Genomic DNA, 18,590 nt, shown 5'->3' with positions numbered 1-18,590 from the left:
CAGGTGTCTACCTTTGGGGGTTAGGGGTGAGGAGTGAGGAGGCATGCTATGTATATGTATTGCAGCAATCACTTCAAATACATGACTGTAGCCATTTGAACCATCCCAGTCTAACACCAGAGGGATGCATAGGCAATGACTGTTTTTTGAGGGGGATTAGAGAGGCAGGCAGTATTCCAAGACAGGATCTGTGTATCCTCACAACAAACTGGCTTGTTAGTTTATTGTGAACTAGGATTTTGTCAGCTTTGAACATTAAGCCTTGGGCATAATTTATCTATTCATCGAAAGAAAAAAGTAAGACTGCAATTCTTTTTCTTACTCATGAATTTTGTTTAGGTTACTGCTGGATTAAAGTTTTGGGAAATGCTTTAAAATACATTCTAGAGCATCTATAACCCCAATGGCTTCTGGGAGAGTGGCTTAACTGAGTTATTTATTAAATGGTTAGCACTGTGCTGCCTTGCAAGGAAAATTAAAGCTGAACAGCAACACTGCATTTCTTTCTTTAATCATCATTTTTTTCAAGCCATGATTGGATGAAAACATTGTGCAAATAGGAAAAAAAAAAAAGACCTAAAAGCATTAAAACAGTAGGCAGTGCCCTAGGGCACCATTTCACCTAAGTCCAGCAGTGTACAGAGTTGTAATGTATCCTTGTTGCATCTAAATGATGACATAACTGTGAAATGTCCTTTGGTGGAGAGGGCCAAAAATACTGTGTACATAAGTGTGTGTTGTTAAGAGCATTGTAGCTAGCTCAGAGTGTGTGTGTACTACCTACTCTAAAGTTTACAACAAGGCTAAAGGATGGAAAAAGTCTGGTAGTGACAAGGTGATACTTTGACAAGAAGTGCTCAGGGGCCCCTGAACTTGACATTTGCTGGAAGCCCCCAAAATGCTAACACCAGCCCTGAGTGTTTGGTGTGGTGATGTCCCTGTATCGCGTTGCACTAAACTTATTATTGACAAACAACATAATTTTTATTCCAACTAACATAATTTGGATCATATTTAAAGAACTGGTGATGGATAAGGGGTGTGTATCATGACATCACAATGTGGGAGATATCACACAGTCAGACAGAGAGCAGGAAGCTCCGGAATTAAAAAGAACGAATTTGCACAAAAAGAAGCACGAAAGTGCAGATTCAGTGACACGTGTACCTATAACACCACCAAATGTATGCACTGGTATATAAAAAAAAAAAAAACAAAAGAACAGAAGTGTGCTAAAAGCTACATCTTTTGCACTGTAAATAACCCGTAACAGTTGGGTAGATCGCAAAGGCTGTTGGAATAGGATTTTTTTGTTTTGTTTCCGGTTCACTCTCTTGGCTTTGGTTAGGAGGCAATGCGGTGTGCTGTAAACTTTTTAAAATAGTGGATTTTCTTTCAACGAGGAGTTACAGTTTGAGCATAAAGCAAACTAAATTGTCCTGGGCTTTTCCAAGTTTATCACATTTAATTCACCAGGTGCCAGATTTAATGTTCATAGGTAAGCTGTATGACTGTAAACTCCCGTAGTGATAAAGTTGTTTTTTTAATTCCCCATTTTTGGAGGCAAAGCTTACATAGCACTCACCTGTCTATATGTGTTCCTTGTATGTTTGGTCTGCTCCTAAAAAATGGTTTCTAGAAAATCATTGAGTATTGAAATCACTAACTAATGTCAGACGTTTGAGTTTTAGACTACATATCCTGCAGAAAATGCATGCCAATGCAAAACGCATTATTGTAGCAGTTTTCCAGGTTTATAAGAACAATATTTAAAATGTGCCCCTATTTGTGGTTCTTTGTCGCCTCATTATTTTTACCTGCGTCTATATTTCTTGTGTTAAAAGGATGATAGGTAGGAAACATAGTAGTATGATCTGGGAGCTCCTGCAAAGACACAGTTGTAGTACTCAGTATGACATAGCCGTGTGTATTTTTTAATACGTAGTTTTCTTTCCAAAAGGTGAACTAGCCTGTTTGCAGCGAAAGAGCTGATAATACTTTTGCAGTAAAATGCTGAGTAAAAGCAGTAAGTGTGCATTTGTAGTACGAGCCTACGAGTCTTAGCCTTGCAGTTTCAGCTGTCATGTTGATAGGGAGTGGAGCAGTTTTCCGATTTTAAAACCTGTACAATTAATGAGCAACATTCTTCCGTCTCGCTTACAAAGATCTGTTTGCCCGCTTGCTTGAATGCTTTCTCCTAATATTTACATATTATTTACCTGTCGTTAAGCCAGGGGATGGTAACACATTTTCCTCGTGCGTTTTTGCAGTTAGATGTTGTATTTTACCTTTAAATAAAAGTCCATGTTCTTATCAGCCAGTTTCCGTTGCCTGCATACATTACTGAATTAATCCCTCTTTAATATATTGCTCAGCCATTCATTGTCCGCTGCATGTGCGGCTGCAGATTGCTCAGTTAAAAGGAATGTTGTCATCACTCCAACATCTTTAAAAGCGATTCCTTTAATATTTCCATGCTGGATTTTTCACAGCCTGTTGCAACTATTTCTTTTTGTGGGGTGGGGAGTCGTTGAATTGCATCTTTCTGATTATATTTTTACTTACAAAGATGAATCAACTGTCCCTGTACTATTTGATGTTTTTCTATCCAGGAATACATATGATTATTGTTTGTTACTACATTTTAACTTTTGTTTCATATGACGTTTGGACTATTTTGTGTTGTGCTTTTGTACCACTCTCTCTGGCTGAGAATATGAATAAGCACTATGGCCGAGACTCCTACCATTTTACCGGTTTGGAACCATACAAAATGGTTCAAATTTATGCACCCAGTGCTCACACATTAATCAATTAAACTACCCTAACTGCAAAAATCAATTAACTAAAACTGGGTGTATAAATTTGACCATTTTGTTTGTGTAAGTTATTCCTAGAAGGCAAAAGGCCGAGGTACTAGAATAATAAAATGGAAAAGCTACTTCCTTATTTATGGTGGTTTGAATAGTTGATTTCCTCCTTTTGGTGTTTTTTCTCCAGCAGGTCCTATTTTTTACAGGACAAGTTAAGGTCCCTGGAGCAGGTGACCCACGTCCCATTTGACTTGCAGATGTGCAGCATTTCCATTAGGTATGGATTCGAGATTGCTCTGTAGCACAAGTTCCTCTAAGTAGTCTGTACACTACTGGGTACAGTGATAGTGACTTCAGTTTCTGTGTATGACGTGCTGGAGTCCCTGAATTTTCTTGGTTAGAAATCTCTGAGATCTCTCAAGTTGCTGCAGGTGCCTGGTAACGTACATAACAAAGGGAGCATTGTGCTAAATTATTGGCTTGATGAGGGTCTAGTACAGAAGGAGTTGCATCCTCTTGCGCTCTTGAGGTAATGCCTTTACTAATGAGGTGTGCGATGTAGAATGCCTTCCTTACCACAGTAGACATATGGTGGTCAAAGTTTGGCTGCAGTTAGCTTGTGTTCCCAAGTCTCTCACTACTGATTGTTACTTGGGGTATTATTATTTATATGATAGTGTGCAGGGATATCGTTTTTACTGAAGGGGATAATGATAGATTTTTAGCATTGAGTTTGAGTTCATGGCTTTGGCACCAGTCATTGGTTTGTGCAAGTCCCTTTTTTTGAATTATGTTGACATTGTTTGGGGATTCAGTGTTTGCATCTAATTTGCAGTCATTAGCAAACTTGGCCACAGCCCCTCTGTTTTGGCCTGAACTTCTGAGAAGTATACTCCAAACAATAGGGAGCCCAGCACTGACCCCTGTGGAATCTCGCTGGTGACAGGTCTGCTGGTTGAAGTAAAGTCCCTAACTTTGACTGAGTGTGATCTGTTGGTGAGCCAGTTAGCGACCCACCTGACGACATAAGGGCTGATATTCAAATGGGATAGTTTATCAATGATGCCCGAATGAGGGATTGTGCTGAAGGCCTTGGCTAAGTCTCTGGTGATGTTTTTGAAGAAGTCCACCAGGCTTAACAGGCATAACCTGCCTTTGACAAAACCAAACTGTATCGGATGAAGGGTTTGGAGATCACCTGTATTCGTATTTACAAGGTCAATGATGATTCAGGGTTTTAGAGATAAGGCTGGTTAAGCTTATGGGTCTGTATTTCCCAGGGTCTGTTGCTGTACCCCCATTATGAAGGGAGATGACTGTTGCTGTTTTCCATTCAGCAAGGATAAAGTCCGTACTCAGGCCGTGATTGAAGAGAATACCTAATGGAGTTGCTAACTCATGTTTTACCACAAACTTGAAAAACAAAATGACAAATCAAAAAATCCACAGAGCCAAGGGCAAGGCTGGTATACAAGTTCCAAAAAGTTTAATTCACTTCCGTATCCACCAAGAACAATGCTACTACATGTGTACTAAAAACAAAAAAAACAAGCACTTTCGTCACCTACTATTTGGAGAAGTTATCAAGGTATAAGACTAACCCAAAAAATTAGTTTAAATATCCCCAGCCCACATTGCCAACCAATCAGGAACCAATTGAGTAGAGATATTAAAGTGGCATTACCCCCCCCCCCCCTTATTTTAAAAACATATTCTAGAAGACCACTAATTCATTTAAAGGCATACAGTTAGAAATCCCACAGCGTGTCATACATATACAAAAATATATAAATATAAAAATATATGTATGAATATAATAAATAATTAAAAATAATAAACCAATAAATCCTTTAAAATAGTCTCAAACATTTCATCTTGCAAGTGCTTTTAGTTTCAGGAAGCATGTAATTGAAAAACTATCATTAATCCCTTTCCACTGTGTTGCATTCATTCTTAATTGCTATAATGCCTCCTTTTTTTTCTAATTGTAATGGCCAAGGGCCACCTCTGGGATCAAGTTCAAGGGTGTCTATTACAGTAAAATTAAAATTATATTGTGGAAAATCTTTGCAGTGTTTAGCCAAAGCGTTAGTGTCCTCATTCAACCTTATGTCCCTTAGGTGTTCATAGATACGGCATCTAAATTTCCTTTCCGTTTTCCCTATATAGAAAACAGGACATGCTGTACAGCATGCACAATAAACCACTCTTTCCATTTGACATGAATATCACTTCTTTAGGTATATAGGCACCCCATTAATCCTAAAGGAAGCCCCTTCCATAATGTAACTACAATATTTACATGCTCCACATTTAACCATTTAGCCCATTCTATGGTTGTTGGACTTAAATTCCAAAATGCTCTTCAAACATAGGCCTTTTTATATACTATAGTGGGTTAAAATCCACAACTGTCCAGATATCATTGCATGCAGTCACGATTACCCATTTTTTTTGTAGAATATCTGCTACCTGCCTACTTTGAATATTGAAGTTGGATACAAATAAATGCTTTCTTCTTTATTAAATTTTGTTGAGCGCTTTCATCTAAACAAATATGATTCTGATGAAATCTATATTTGTTTAGATGAAAGCGCTCAACAAAATTTAATAAAGAAGAAAGCATTTATTTGTATCCAACTTCAGTGTTTTGCATCTCGAATCCACCACAGAGAAACAGCAATTTGGTCTGTTCTTTACATAATTGTGGACTGTTTCTCCTTTTCGTTTCTTTACTTTGAATATTGTAAGTAGTAATAAAAGCAGAATGAAAATTCTCACGTTTAGTTTCATTTAGTTGAACAGGGGCTACATTAGACCTGAAATTCACATTCACCAACTGTGTCTCAAGAGAATCGGGACCCAGTGTACCACTAAGCAAGGTTTCCCCATTTTTCACAAAATTGCTTTAAAGTGACCCCTTCCTCTGTTGTTGATGACCTCCAACATCACCTCATTCACCAGAATGAAAGGATATTCTTTTCAAGAACATATTTTTCAAAAACTCACATTCAGTTAAGAATGTGTCAAAACAATAAACCATACGAGCTGCCCTCACAAATTGCCCCTATTCATACACGTATTTTTATATTTATATATTTTTGTATATGTATGACGCACGCTGTGGGATTTCTAACTGTACGCCTTTAAATTAATTAGTGGTCTTTATAGAATATGTTTTTAAAATAAGTGGGGTATTGCCACCTTAATATCTCTAATCAGTTGGTTCCTGATTGGTGGACAATGTGGGCTGGGGGATATATTTAGTACATCTGTAGTGGCATTGTTCTTGTTTTCTGTTTCACACGGTAAGAATAGCGGGCTCCAGGTCCGACTCTAAACCAGTCACAAGTGGTGTCCCGCAAGGCTCGGTCCTGGGACCCCTACTGCTCGGCATATACTTCTCAGAAGTACAGGCAAACACAGGAGGACTATGGCTAACCAAGTTCGCCGATGACTGCAAACTGGGAGCCATAATTGACTCTCCGGCTGATATGGACATCCTCCAAAAGGGCCTTACTGAGATGGACACCTGGTGTCAAAATCATGGCCTCAAGCTAAATGCCAAAAAATGCATAGTCATCCCATTTGGGAAAAACAAAACACCCACGAATTACCACATGGGTGGCAGCCCCCTTAATACAGAAGATGTAATAAGAGATCTGGGGACCCAGGTAGATAGTAATTTCTCCTTTGACCATCATATTGCCAAAGTAGTTAGGAAATCCTTCTATGTGGCCCATCTAATTACTAAAGGGTTCGCATCTAGAAACAAAGAGGTTATAGTGCCCCTCTACTCGTCACTCGTTAGGCCCATCATAGAGTACAATGCCCCATTTGGGTGGGATGTACCTCACAAGATGCTTCCAACAGCTGGAAAAGACCACAAAAGTACCTCACCAAGAGGATTACTGGCCTCAAACATATGTCCTATGCAGCCTGACTGAAAAAACTCCAGCTGTACTCAGTGGCATATCGCTTACTGCCTGACTTACAAAACCATGTCCAACTCGGAATTGATGGACATGCTCCACCTAAAGAAATCCAAGTCACTGTGAGCCACACGCTCTAGTGAGCTAAACCTCGCCACAGCAATAAATAGAACATGCTGGAGGGATAGATTCCTGTCACAGAGACTCCCCCATGCTTTGGAACAAAATTCCAAATTGCATCAGGCAGAGCCCCTCACTAACACTCTTCAAGAGAAAACTTGACTAGTGGATGGGTAACAAAAAATACACCCCTGGGATCACTTCATTGGCTCTGCTTGACAGAGAATCAATTAATCAATTGGGTGATGAAAGCTGACACGCTCTGGCTAGGCTTATAAATGCCCTCTGGCAGATAGCCTAGTACCTACCTATGAACCTGCAGTGGCATTATTCTTGGTGGATACAGAAGTGAATTAAACTTTTTGGAACTTGTATACCAGCCTTGCCTTTGGCTCTGTGGATTTTTGGATTTGTCTTTTTGTTTTTCAAGTTTGTGGTGGTGCTATGGCTTTGGAGCCTCTGGGACAAGGCTTGGATTCATCACAGCAATTGCTTTTCTCTCAGTCTTTCGGATCAACAGTGGAGAATTTGATTAACCAACTGGAGCGTATATCTCAGACTTGATCGAATGGAGCAAGCCTGCATGTTGTTGTCATCTGTTAGTGGGCAGGACAGGAACCAGGAAGTACATGTGGCAGATGGGAGTGAGCGGCGTTCTGTTCAGCATTTTTTCAGTAATGTTGAAATTAACTCAACCGAGAATCAGCAAATTAACCATAATGGGAATTCCCGGCATGTTGGGGACATTAATGGCCGATTGAGTACGAACGCCCAGATTCATGATAACAATAATGTGCTTAATTCGGCAGGTAGTAACGAAAATGGGAATGTAACGCATGGAGGAGTGTCTACATCACATTGCCCCTTTGTTGTGAGCGAATGGTTAGAAAATAACCCTAGACTAACCGAAGGGGAAAGTAATTCAACTTACTTAGATAATTTGCAAAGACTGGATGTTTTATTGTTTAAAAAATTAAAAAACTGCAACTGGATAACACTTATTTCAAGGAATGCCTGAAATTAAGGTTGGTGCCCAAGGGGTTATGCATGTGGCGTTTTCCCACTGGACTGGTCCCCAATTCGGATTTGCATAAAGAGTTGTTGGAAATGGTTGACAGACATGGCTCTGAATATATGGAGCTAGTCGTCAAACATGATGATGTTTTCATTAATAGTCTTCTGAAAGAAGCAATAGACCTAAACAAAAAAAAATTGTAGAAGATACAGCTCATGGTACTAATGTTTTTGACTACAACCGGAATTTTAGGAGCATTGAACATCAAATGGAGACCATTAGAAATAGGAAACTGAAGAAAATAGAAAGAGATAAGGCACAATATAAGAAGAATACTGCCTATCCTGAACCTCTGAAATCACAAACTTGGGAGAGTGGCTATAACCTCAATGAAGCAACTATTGTCAACAACAATGAAGAGTTTTTTTAGACCATGAAGAATACCCACCCCTGAGGAGGTCCGAAAAGGATCAGGGACAGATGCAACAGGGAATTTCATGGACAAGGAAACCATCTGGGGGAACGGGCTGAGGGGGGTCAGATCCCTCAGCAGAGAGGCAACTTGAGAAGAGGTTATCTGGGTCGGAATCAATAATTGAAGACAACAGAAGTAATTTATGTACGATATTGAAAAACTCGAAGGGGGACTTTAATGTGTATAATTTTTCTTCTTTGAACTTGAATATTACTGACTGTGATTTTCTGTCTAAGGGTATAACTTTTGTAGCAGTGAGGGGTTGTGATGTAACCAATACCCTTATTGACTTGAAATATTTTGTGAGGAAAATTAACTGGAATATTCGTTTTCATTCTGTTGAATATGTGTGTAACCCTCTACATATTTCGAGCACGTTCAACCCACCCTTCTCCCTACAATTGTTTGAGAAGGTCTGTGAAATTGACATAAGGAACCTTCTAACAACCCAGGGTACTTTGAACTTGAGTAGGGATGAGCTAAAAGATTTTGCCAAATTAAAGCAAAGTAGGGATGTTAAATTTATTAAACCAGATAAGGGTGGAGGTTTGGTTGTAATGAATTGTGAAGATTACAGTTCCAGAATGAAAATAATTGCTGAGTAGTGATGCTTACAGGAAAATATCACTAAATGAATTAAATGATGCATACAGAAGACTAAGAAGTGAACTAAATGATTTATTTATTGAGGGGTCAATCTCCATAGATGAATTTAACTTTGTTGATGTCCCATCCTTAAATTCCAACCATTTTCGGATTGCCTAAAATGCACACAAGTTTATTTGACCCTCCCATGCGACCAGTTGTTGATGTCAGGGGCTCTATAATATACCCACTGGCCAAATTCTTGGATATTAAGCTGAAACCACTATTGGCGGATTAAATCAATTTGTCTAGAGACTCTTGGGATTTTTTGTATAGGATTAATAACCTTACCTTTTCTGAGACAGGATTTTTTATTACCTTTGACGTAAGAGATTTATATACAGTGATACCCCATAAAACGGGCTTGGAATGTGTTTGTGAATATTTGTTGGATTAAGGTATCCCTCAACCATTTTTAATACATACGAACAATTGTTCGATTTGGTTTTGAGAAACAACTGTATCTGTTTTGAAAACTATTCTATCCAAACAGAGGGGGTGGACATGGGTTCACCCTGTGGTGGACTATAATTGCTAACACGGTTATGTTACAATGGGAGAAAAAGTTTTTGTTCAATTCATTATTTTTTGACCATTGTAAGATGTACATACACTTTCTGGATGATCTTTTTTTATTTTTTGGGAATATAACCAAGGGATGATCTCCAATATCAATAATTCATCCACCTTTTTAAAGTTTATACATTGTATCAATTTGAATGAGATAGCATATGAATGAGATAGCATATTTGGATGTCAAGTTAACCAAGGACTACCATTCAGGTAAATTTACATCTAAAATACATCGGAAGGAAAAATAGCTTTTTGCATTATACTAGCTGCCACCCCTACAAACAGAAGAAGGCAGTAGTGAAGGGGCAATTTTTGAGGGCAGCTCGTATGGTTTCTTGTTTTGACACATTCTTAACTGAATGTGAGTTTTTGAAAAATATGTTCTTGAAAAGAGAATATCTTTAATTGTAGTGAATGAGGTGATGTTGGAGGTCATCAACAAAAGAGAGAGGGGTCACTTTAAAGCAATTTTGTGCAAAAATGGGGAAACCTTGCTTAGTGGTACATTGGGTCTTGATTCTCTTGAGACACAGTTGGTGAATGTGAATTTGAGGTCTAATGTAGCCCCTGTTCAACTAAATGAGACTAAACGTGAGAATTTTCATTCTGCTTTTATTACTACTTACAATATTCAAAGTAGACAGGTAGCAGATATTCTACAAAAAATGGGTAATTATGACTGCATGCAATGATATCCGGACGGTTGTGGATTTTAAACCCACTATAGTATATAAAAAAGGCCTATGTTTGAAGAACATTTTGGAATTTAAGTCTAACAATCATAGAATGGGCTACATGGTTAAATGTGGAGCATGTAACTATTGTAGTTACATTATGGAAGAGGCTTTCTTTATGATTAATGGGGTGCCTATATACCTAAAGAAGCGATGTTCATGTCAAACGGAAAGAGTAGTTTATTGTGCATGCTGTAGAGCATGTCCTGTTTTCTATATAGGGAAAACAGGAAATGTAGATGCCGTATTTATGAACACCAAAGGAACATAAGGTTGAATAAGGACACTTAACGCTTTGGCTAAACACTGCAACGAATTTCCACAACATAATTTTAATTTTACTGTAATAGACACCCTTGAACTTGATCCCAGAGGTGGCCCTTGGCCATTACAATTCGAAAAAAAAGGAGGCATTATAGCAATTAGAACGAATGCAACACAGTGGCCAGGGATTAATGATAGTTTTTCAATTACTGCTTCCTGAAACTGAAAGCACTTGCAAGATGACATGTTTGAGACTATTTTAAAGGATTTATTGGTTTTATTATTTTTAATTCTTTATTATATTTATACATGTAATTTTATATTTATATATTTTTGTATATGTATGACACACTGTGGGATTTCTAACTGTATGCCTTTAAATGAATTAGTGGTCTTATAGAATATGTTTTTAAATTAAGGGGGGGTATTGCCACTTTAATCAAGTGGTTCCTGATTGGTGGACAATGTGGGCTGGGGATATTTAAACACATTTTTTGGGGTTAATCTTATACCTTGATAAAGTCTCTGAATAGTCGGAGGTGAAATCGCTTGTTTTCTTTGTTTTTAGTACACCTGTAAGTGGCATTATTCTTGTTTTCTTTGTTGTTGGTACACCTGTAGTGGCATTCTTCTTGGTGGATACAGAAGTGAATTCAAGGTTTTGGAACTTGTATACCAACTCATGTTTTAGACCATTTAAAATGCAACCTGGGATGCCGTCCGGTCCCATAGATGCTGTGCTTTTGGCCTTGGAGAGAGCATTAATGACTTGCTCTTTGGAGATGCAAGGTGGGGGAGACGTAGAGGGAATGCTTTGTGGAATGTTTGGAGGGGACAGGGATGAAATTTCACCAAACCTGTCAGCTAAGGTTGCTATTTTCACAGGATCAGTGTGTGTGATACAGTTCCACAGCTAGTTCAGCACACATCTGAGTCCTACGTTTAGGTTATGGATATAGCTGAAAAATGTCTTATGGTATGCAATTTCTTGTATACTCCATTGATGTATATCCTTTTTGGGTAAATCTTACTGTGGTCCCCCACCCCAACACAGTTACAAACCCACTTTATCCCTGCAGCATGTGTTCTCTGAATGCTTTTTCTTTTGTTTGGGAGTGGCTTCATGTACAGGTCTGTTGTTGTCCTGACCAAAGTTTCCTTTCCCAGCATTAATGTTTACCTTTTTGAGGCTGTTAGAAGTGACAAAAAGTGTCCGCCTTGTTTTGGTTAGATTGGTATGTACTTTTGCAGCAGATCAGTTCGTCAGATTGAAAATATCACTTTATACCAATTAGTTACTGAGTTATTGTGATTTGCTTGATCTCTACAAAGTCATAAGCACTTAGCAACTTGTATGTCAAGTAAGGATATATGTCCAGTTTGTCTCTCTGTGTGTTCACTTGTGACATTGCTACTTTGAAAGGAAGGGTGATTAACATAAAGTTTTTTTTTTTTTTTTTTTTTTTTTTAAGCTGCTTTCTCAACAGATCATTGACTATATTTTCTAATCTAAACTTCATTGGTAGATAGTGAAGTATAATTTTGAATTAATATATGGTGTTTCTCATTTGTCACATCAGACAACCAAGCATACATCTAAACACTAGTTATGTTTGACTAGATTCCAGTCCTGAATTTTCAGGTATGTGTTCCATGGTCTGCTAAAATGGAAACATGAGTTTTAATCCTCCATTTAGCCTGAATGAACTTGTGCAGTTTCATCTTACAGCTCGCTATCACTGTGATACTTTGTTCTCTTGTACTGTTTCTTTTGGCTTTTGGGAGATGTTTTGTGTATACGTGCGTACGTGCGCGCATGTTTTTTTTTTTTTTTTCTTCCCATTTATCCTTTCCATCTTACACATTATGTTTGCTTTTCTTCTAAGCCCATGCAATTTGGAGAAATCAAGTCTGTATTGAGGATAGTTTCCCTTTTTATTTGGCAGGTACTGAGGTACCCAAAGTTGGGTCAATAGATAGAACTTCAAAACAAAGATGGAAGGAGGAGTGGATGTCATGGAAGCTTAAGAGAACGGTGGTAGATGCTTGAGCACTAGATGGAAGGGAATGAACACAGAATATAGTGAAAGAACAAGCCTACTTGGGACATGGCTGATGAATAGCGTTATCTTGCAGTGCACGAGTTCTGGGAAGACCTGTAGTCATTGATGCATGAGGGATGGGGAAGTTATTGATAAGACTAGAGATATTTCTAATTGACAAGCAGCTGAGAATTGGAAGTGCCATGGGGCAGCATGGATGGGGAGTGGTGAGTTGCATCTTCTTTTTTCGGCTGCTCCCATTGGGGGTCGCCACAGCGGATCATCTGTTTCCATTTCTTCCTGTCCACTGCATCGTGCTCTGTCACACCAACCACCTGCATGTCCTCTCTCACCGCATCCATAAACCTTATCTTAGACCTTCCTCTCTTCCAGTTACCTGGCAGCTTCATCCTTAGCATCTTTTTCCCAATATACTCTGCATCCCTTCTCAGCACATGTCCAAACCAACATAATCTTGCCTGTCTGGCTTTGTCTCTAAACCTTCTAACCTGGGCTGACCCTCTAATATACTTATTCCTAATCCTGTTCACCCTTGTCACACCTAGTGCAAATCTTTACATCTTTAACTCTGCCACATCCAGCTCTGACTCCTGCCTTTTTGTCAATGCCACTGTCTCAAACCCATATAACATAGCTTGTCCCACTGCCCTCTTGTAGACCTTCCCTTTCACTCTTACTGGTACTCCTCTGTCACAAATCACTTCTGACACTCTTCTCCACCCACTCCATCATGCCTGTACTGTCATCTTCACCTCTCTTCCACACTCACCATTACTCTGAACTGTTGATCCCAAGTATTTATACTCATCCACCTTCACCAGCTCTACTCCCTGCATCCTCACCATTCCTCTATATGGGAGGGCATTACCTGTGAGGTTGCAGAGGAGGAGGAAGTTAATCCCACAAAGGAGGGGAAGGACAAGGAGTAGAACTTCAAGTAAGTAGCCATTTGATTAAGGAAAAGGGTTGGGGGGTAGACCAGTTCAGTGTTAGACTGTAGATGTGTCAGAGAAAAACATGGGGTGAGAGGAGGAGGAGGGTTATGGAGGCTCTGAATCTGTGAAGGCAGACTGGAAAATCATGAGCTCCAAGTCTGAAAGAAAGTAGTGCTTAGTTGTTGCCTTTAACTGTTTGAAACTCTTTCTGTAGCAGGAAAGAGAGAGTTTTGACTATACTCCTAACCAGGGCAAAAAAGGTGGCTGAGATACTCGGATGATTGCATTGTTGGCCATTAATAATCATATTACTCTGTGGTTTATGTTGGGTGGAATGATAAACAAAGAAAACATGCAAGATAATGTAGCATTTCAGGGAAGTGGATTATACAGGGTGGGGAAGAAGGTCAAAGGTGGGTTGAGGACTGGAGACAAATTGGAGGGGGGGGGGGTGAGCAAGCTATGGCAATATTCCAGAAACAGAATACCTGGACTTTGGAAGGTATTTCAAGAACAGTCATTAAGGAACAAAAAAATAGAAAGTCAAACTGTCTGCGTAGGAATGGGAGGTTCATGCTTAGTGCATGGAGAGGACATACAGGTGGTGGACGGATGTGAAGATGAGGAGGAGATGGCGGTACAAGCAGAAAGTGATTGAGGTTTTGCTGCCTTTACTTTCTCTAACAAGAGTGGACAGAAAAGGTCAGTGAGAGAAACACAGAATTTTTTAAGAATGTTGCTGAATTATGGGATGGAAGAATAGGCTTGGCTTGGCTGACTGGGACGGTGAGAAAAATGGGAACAAGAGAGAGCGAGTGTCGTCCCCCCACCCCACCCCTCACAGGTATTCAAAAAGGAAATGGAAAGTGGATGGCAGGTTGGAAAAAGTAGTGGATGACATTGGGATGGAGATGGGGCACCTGGAATAAGAACAGGCTCTACCAAGGAAGTATAAGGCACAGGGACGAAATAGTCAGCCTCCCTGAGTTGTCGTGAGCCTGGCTATTGTGCTAGCAGTTTGCCTTACTGAACTCTTAACAGATCATGGTCCACCAAAAAAATGCTAGAAAACTGGAAGATGAAATGAGCTGGTAACCCTTCTACAAGGTGAGAAGCAAGAAGAATTTACAGAATTAGAGGCTGGTTATCCTAGCAGCAGTTTCATGGAAAGTAATGAAGAGAGTCTAGTGGTAATCTCAGATTGCTGTCCTATAGGATAACAGCCTTCAAAACTGTAACTGACACTGGTTCAGTGCCAGAAGAAGCTTCCATTTGATACCGGATCCAGAATGTGGTAATGGAATTTCAGCAGAATACCTGAATTTGACTATGCCTTTTGACTCATCTCTACATATGTGGCAGTTTTGAGTACTGCACAGGGTGATATGGGACTTTGACTGAGGGTCTGGGTTGCGTTATAGTGAAACTGAGGGGATGAAAGGCAGAGTAAAGGATCAGACTAGTGCAGTACCTCTTGGTTCTTATTTCTTGTGCATGTGTGTGTACATTTTAATATGTAGCAGAGGAACTAACACCTTGTTGGATGTACAGGAAAGCGCAACAATGGAGGTTGTTAGAGTCTGGTAAAGGACTTTGAAAGACTGTCCAAGTGGGTAATAAGATGTCAGTTGTGGTTCTGTGCAGACATGCTGCATTTAAGCCGTAACAACTTTTGTATGAAATATTATTTGGAGGTAATAGAAGTGTGTGTGACAGAATGGGGAACATGTCCCAGATGTTTCTCGTATATGGATTGAACTTCCAGGAGTATAGTGAGAAGGATGTCAGCACTGAGCAAAATGCTGGAGTGTATCTAGAAGAAGATGAACTCTAGAAGCAAAGAAATACTGCACTGGGCTTTTGCTAAGCCGTGGCTTGAAGCAGAGGTAATTCTCCAATCCTGCTGGGCCCTTATTTGAGTCGCATCTTGATTTCTTTATGTAGGTAGGAAGGTTGTATAAGGAAGGAGTCCTCATGCTGCTGAAAGGAGTCCAGAGGAAAGTCGCATACATGTGATGGAGGGGTAAAGGGTACGACCTGAGAGAATGAAGTTGTGACTGTTCTCTCTGGACATCAAAAAGATGGGAAGCATAATACATTTGGGAGTTAAGGGCTCACCCTCACTAGGAAGGAGTGTGTGTGTGTGTGTGTGGGGGGGGGGGGCACAAGCAGCAGATTGTAAGAACTTGCTGTTTCGTAACTCTGCAAAAGTTCTGCACATTGAGGGTTTTGGATCCATGAATGGAAGTTTTTTAGATGGTTGAGGGATACTGTTGAAGCATTCATGATTGCTTGGTGCACGTAGCAAAAGAGAAAGGGATATTTCTTTATTGATATTTGATTAATGGGAAAGTCCGAATGGGTAGGTGCCCATTTTCAGCTAAGGCACAGGGGAGAAAGCTTCAAAGTATTAAAGAAATATTTTAAGAACAATAATTTTGCAACCTTCAAATTTAATATAAAAATCAACTACAGTGTAAATAACTATACCAAGTTAGACATAGTGTGACAATGTTGGTTGAAAATAGATGCAACTTGTATGAGGATTTAATGTTTGGAAAGCTTTTTAGCTAGTTTAGAGAAATTTAAACATGTCAAGATGTTCCCTAGCAGATGCTAGTAAATTATTTTTGCTTCATTTAGATATCTTTGTGTATCATTTGGGAGTGATGTGTATCTGTTAAACTCTATTCAATCATTTTGGTTTTGTCAGCATTAATAGTTCTGCCTTGGTTAGAGCTGTTTATTTTGTTGCAAGAGGGTGTTTCTATGGTATAGATATCCTGCCCCACTGTGATACAGTTTTAGAATGTGAGAAGTTATCCCTTAGTGATTGGGGTCATTGCCATGTAACACAGGATTCTAGAAAACATTTGTTATGGATTGAGGTAGTGTTCTTTCCAATCCACATCATCACAGCATTGTGATAAGTTTCTTTCTGGCCCTCTCAACTGTCCCGACTTTCGTAGCATGTCCAGATTCTTGCCTCATTTTTGGTCTGTTCCACATAAAATTCATGGTTCTCTGGCAAATCACTGGGGATGGAAGTCACTAATTAATGACGTACATTCCGAGTTTTAGACCATATCCTTCGGAAAATGCATGCCAACACCAATCCTGTTAGTCGAGAAACATTCTACAAGCAATATTTAAAATCTGTCCCTGCTTTTGGGTCTTGTCCCTTCATTATTATTTTAGGTTTTGTCTATATTTCTTGCTCTGAGAGATTGAGAGGTATGCTGGCCATTACATAAGTACATAAGTAGGCTGCCCTTCTGTTTCCCCAGAGTCATCAAAACTGCTGCTGGCAGGGGGGGGGGGGGGTTAGGAAACTACCTGACCACAGTCCCCTTTTGCTAGACCTCGCAGTACACAGTGATGACAGCCATATCTTCCCTGGATTCCCCAGTGTAAAAAGTTAGTTTGTTTGTGTCTTTCGGCTTTTCCCGGTTAGGGGTCGCCACAGCGGACCTCCGGTCCGCTAATGATTGGCAGTAGAGTTTAACGTGCTGGCTTGCAGGGCCTAACGCACAACCTTCAACGAAGGAACGCCCATTCACGTATGTCGTCACATAGAAGACGCTCTAACTGAGAATCAAACGAGCAACGTCTAACTGTGAGGCGACAACGCTACCGCAGCACCACCACCGCAGTCCCAGTGTAAAACGTTAGTAGATGTGAAAAATTTTCTTCCACTATGACTCGAGTTACAGCGAGGCGAGGAACCAACATGCTGAGCACAACTTGTTGGGAAGTCACCCACAATGAAAACATTAAATGTAAGTTTTTTTTTTTTTTTGCAGGGGGGGTAAGACCCCCTAAATTTCTTATGTGGACTCCCCCCCCCCCCCAAAAAAAAAAAACAGTGCTGTGGTTTCACACCAGCACAAATAAAATGTAAATCTTTAAAAACAATTGAATCACGTCTGGTGCATTCCTAGGAAAAACACCAGCAGTGAATGTTTATGAAAAACTGATTGGAGATTTTGTGTCAGCGAGTTGAACTTGAGCAGCAGAATATCATCCAGTTTGCCCTTAATGAGCTGTAGGGAGCTTGAGTTTTCTTTGACCATTTCTGCTTCAGGCTTCAAAATCTTATAAGTTGGCTAGAGAAATTAAATGATCACAGAGCAGTGGTGTGGTTCTGTCATTTGGTCCTTGTGTGGTCCATTACTTACTCAGTTACCCTTCTGTGTCTCTTTAGAGTTGTTGGATGTCACTGTACTTCATACATTTTCTGATATTTTTTTTTTTTTTTTTTTTTTTTCCTGATGGCCTTTGATAGAATAATTGAATTGGTGACTTGCGAGAGTAGTGTAGTAGTTAATTGTGCTGTGTACCCTCACTAGTGATATGTTAATATATATATTTTTGACCAACTTGTATCTTAAGTAGGCAGTAGTAATCCAGTAAATGCAATATTCCTAGAGTTCAGCATGGATGCTGTGTCATGTAGAAGACTGTTTGGCTAGACTGGGTAAGGCCATATTCATTGGGATAGGTATGGGATAGTCTGCAAAGAGGGAGTTAGCAGTGGGACTATTGAGTCTTTAGTAGTACCTTCTGTGTACAAGATCTTTTAACCTTACATCCAGATCATATGGGTGGTGAGACAAGCCTGTTTTGCAGAATATACAAAAGTTGTATGGGTGGGGCTGGTGTGGCCTTAATGAAAACTTGTCAAAGCAGCTAATGGAATGAGCTTGACTGTATTAAGTTAGAGAAACAGTGGAACTGTATACCTTTAGATAGAAAAATATTAAAGCGAATGTAAAAAAAAAAACACAGGGGTTAAAGTAGTTTTGCTGTTTGTAATAAGAACACATAGGGATCAAAAAATAAGAAGGCTGAAGTTAAAATAGTTTTAGCTACTAAGAGCACAGCCTCTCTCTCTGTCTGTCTGTCGGTCTCTCTCTCTGTCTCTCTGTCTCTCTGTCTCTGTCTGTCTTTCTGTCTCTGTCTGTCTCTCTGTCTCTCTCTGTCTGTCTCTCTCTCTCTGTCTCTCTCTCTGTCTGTCTGTG

At 39.6% G+C, this 18,590-nt stretch overlaps 1 protein-coding gene across 4 annotated transcripts in view; it reads left to right on the top strand.

Annotated features, from left to right (window-relative positions):
• The first annotated feature begins 1,281 nt into the window (after nt 1–1,281).
• MANBAL (mannosidase beta like) overlaps nt 1,282–18,590 on the top strand; it is a 144,235-nt gene continuing 126,926 nt past the window's right edge. For 3 of the 4 annotated variants that reach the window (XM_044090215.1, XM_044090214.1, XM_044090213.1), the window contains exon 1: nt 1,283–1,498. The gene's annotated coding sequence lies outside the window, so the exon portion shown is untranslated. Of the gene's footprint in view, nt 1,499–18,590 lie in introns of all 4 variants that reach the window. The other variant, XM_044090216.1, reaches the window with a different exon arrangement.

This window comes from Protopterus annectens, chromosome 12.part0 (genome assembly GCF_019279795.1).
Source record: "Protopterus annectens isolate FY-2018-M chromosome 12.part0, PAN1.0, whole genome shotgun sequence".
Classification (NCBI taxonomy): domain Eukaryota; kingdom Metazoa; phylum Chordata; order Ceratodontiformes; family Protopteridae; genus Protopterus; species Protopterus annectens.
This window is presented reverse-complemented; position numbering and strand designations above follow the sequence as displayed.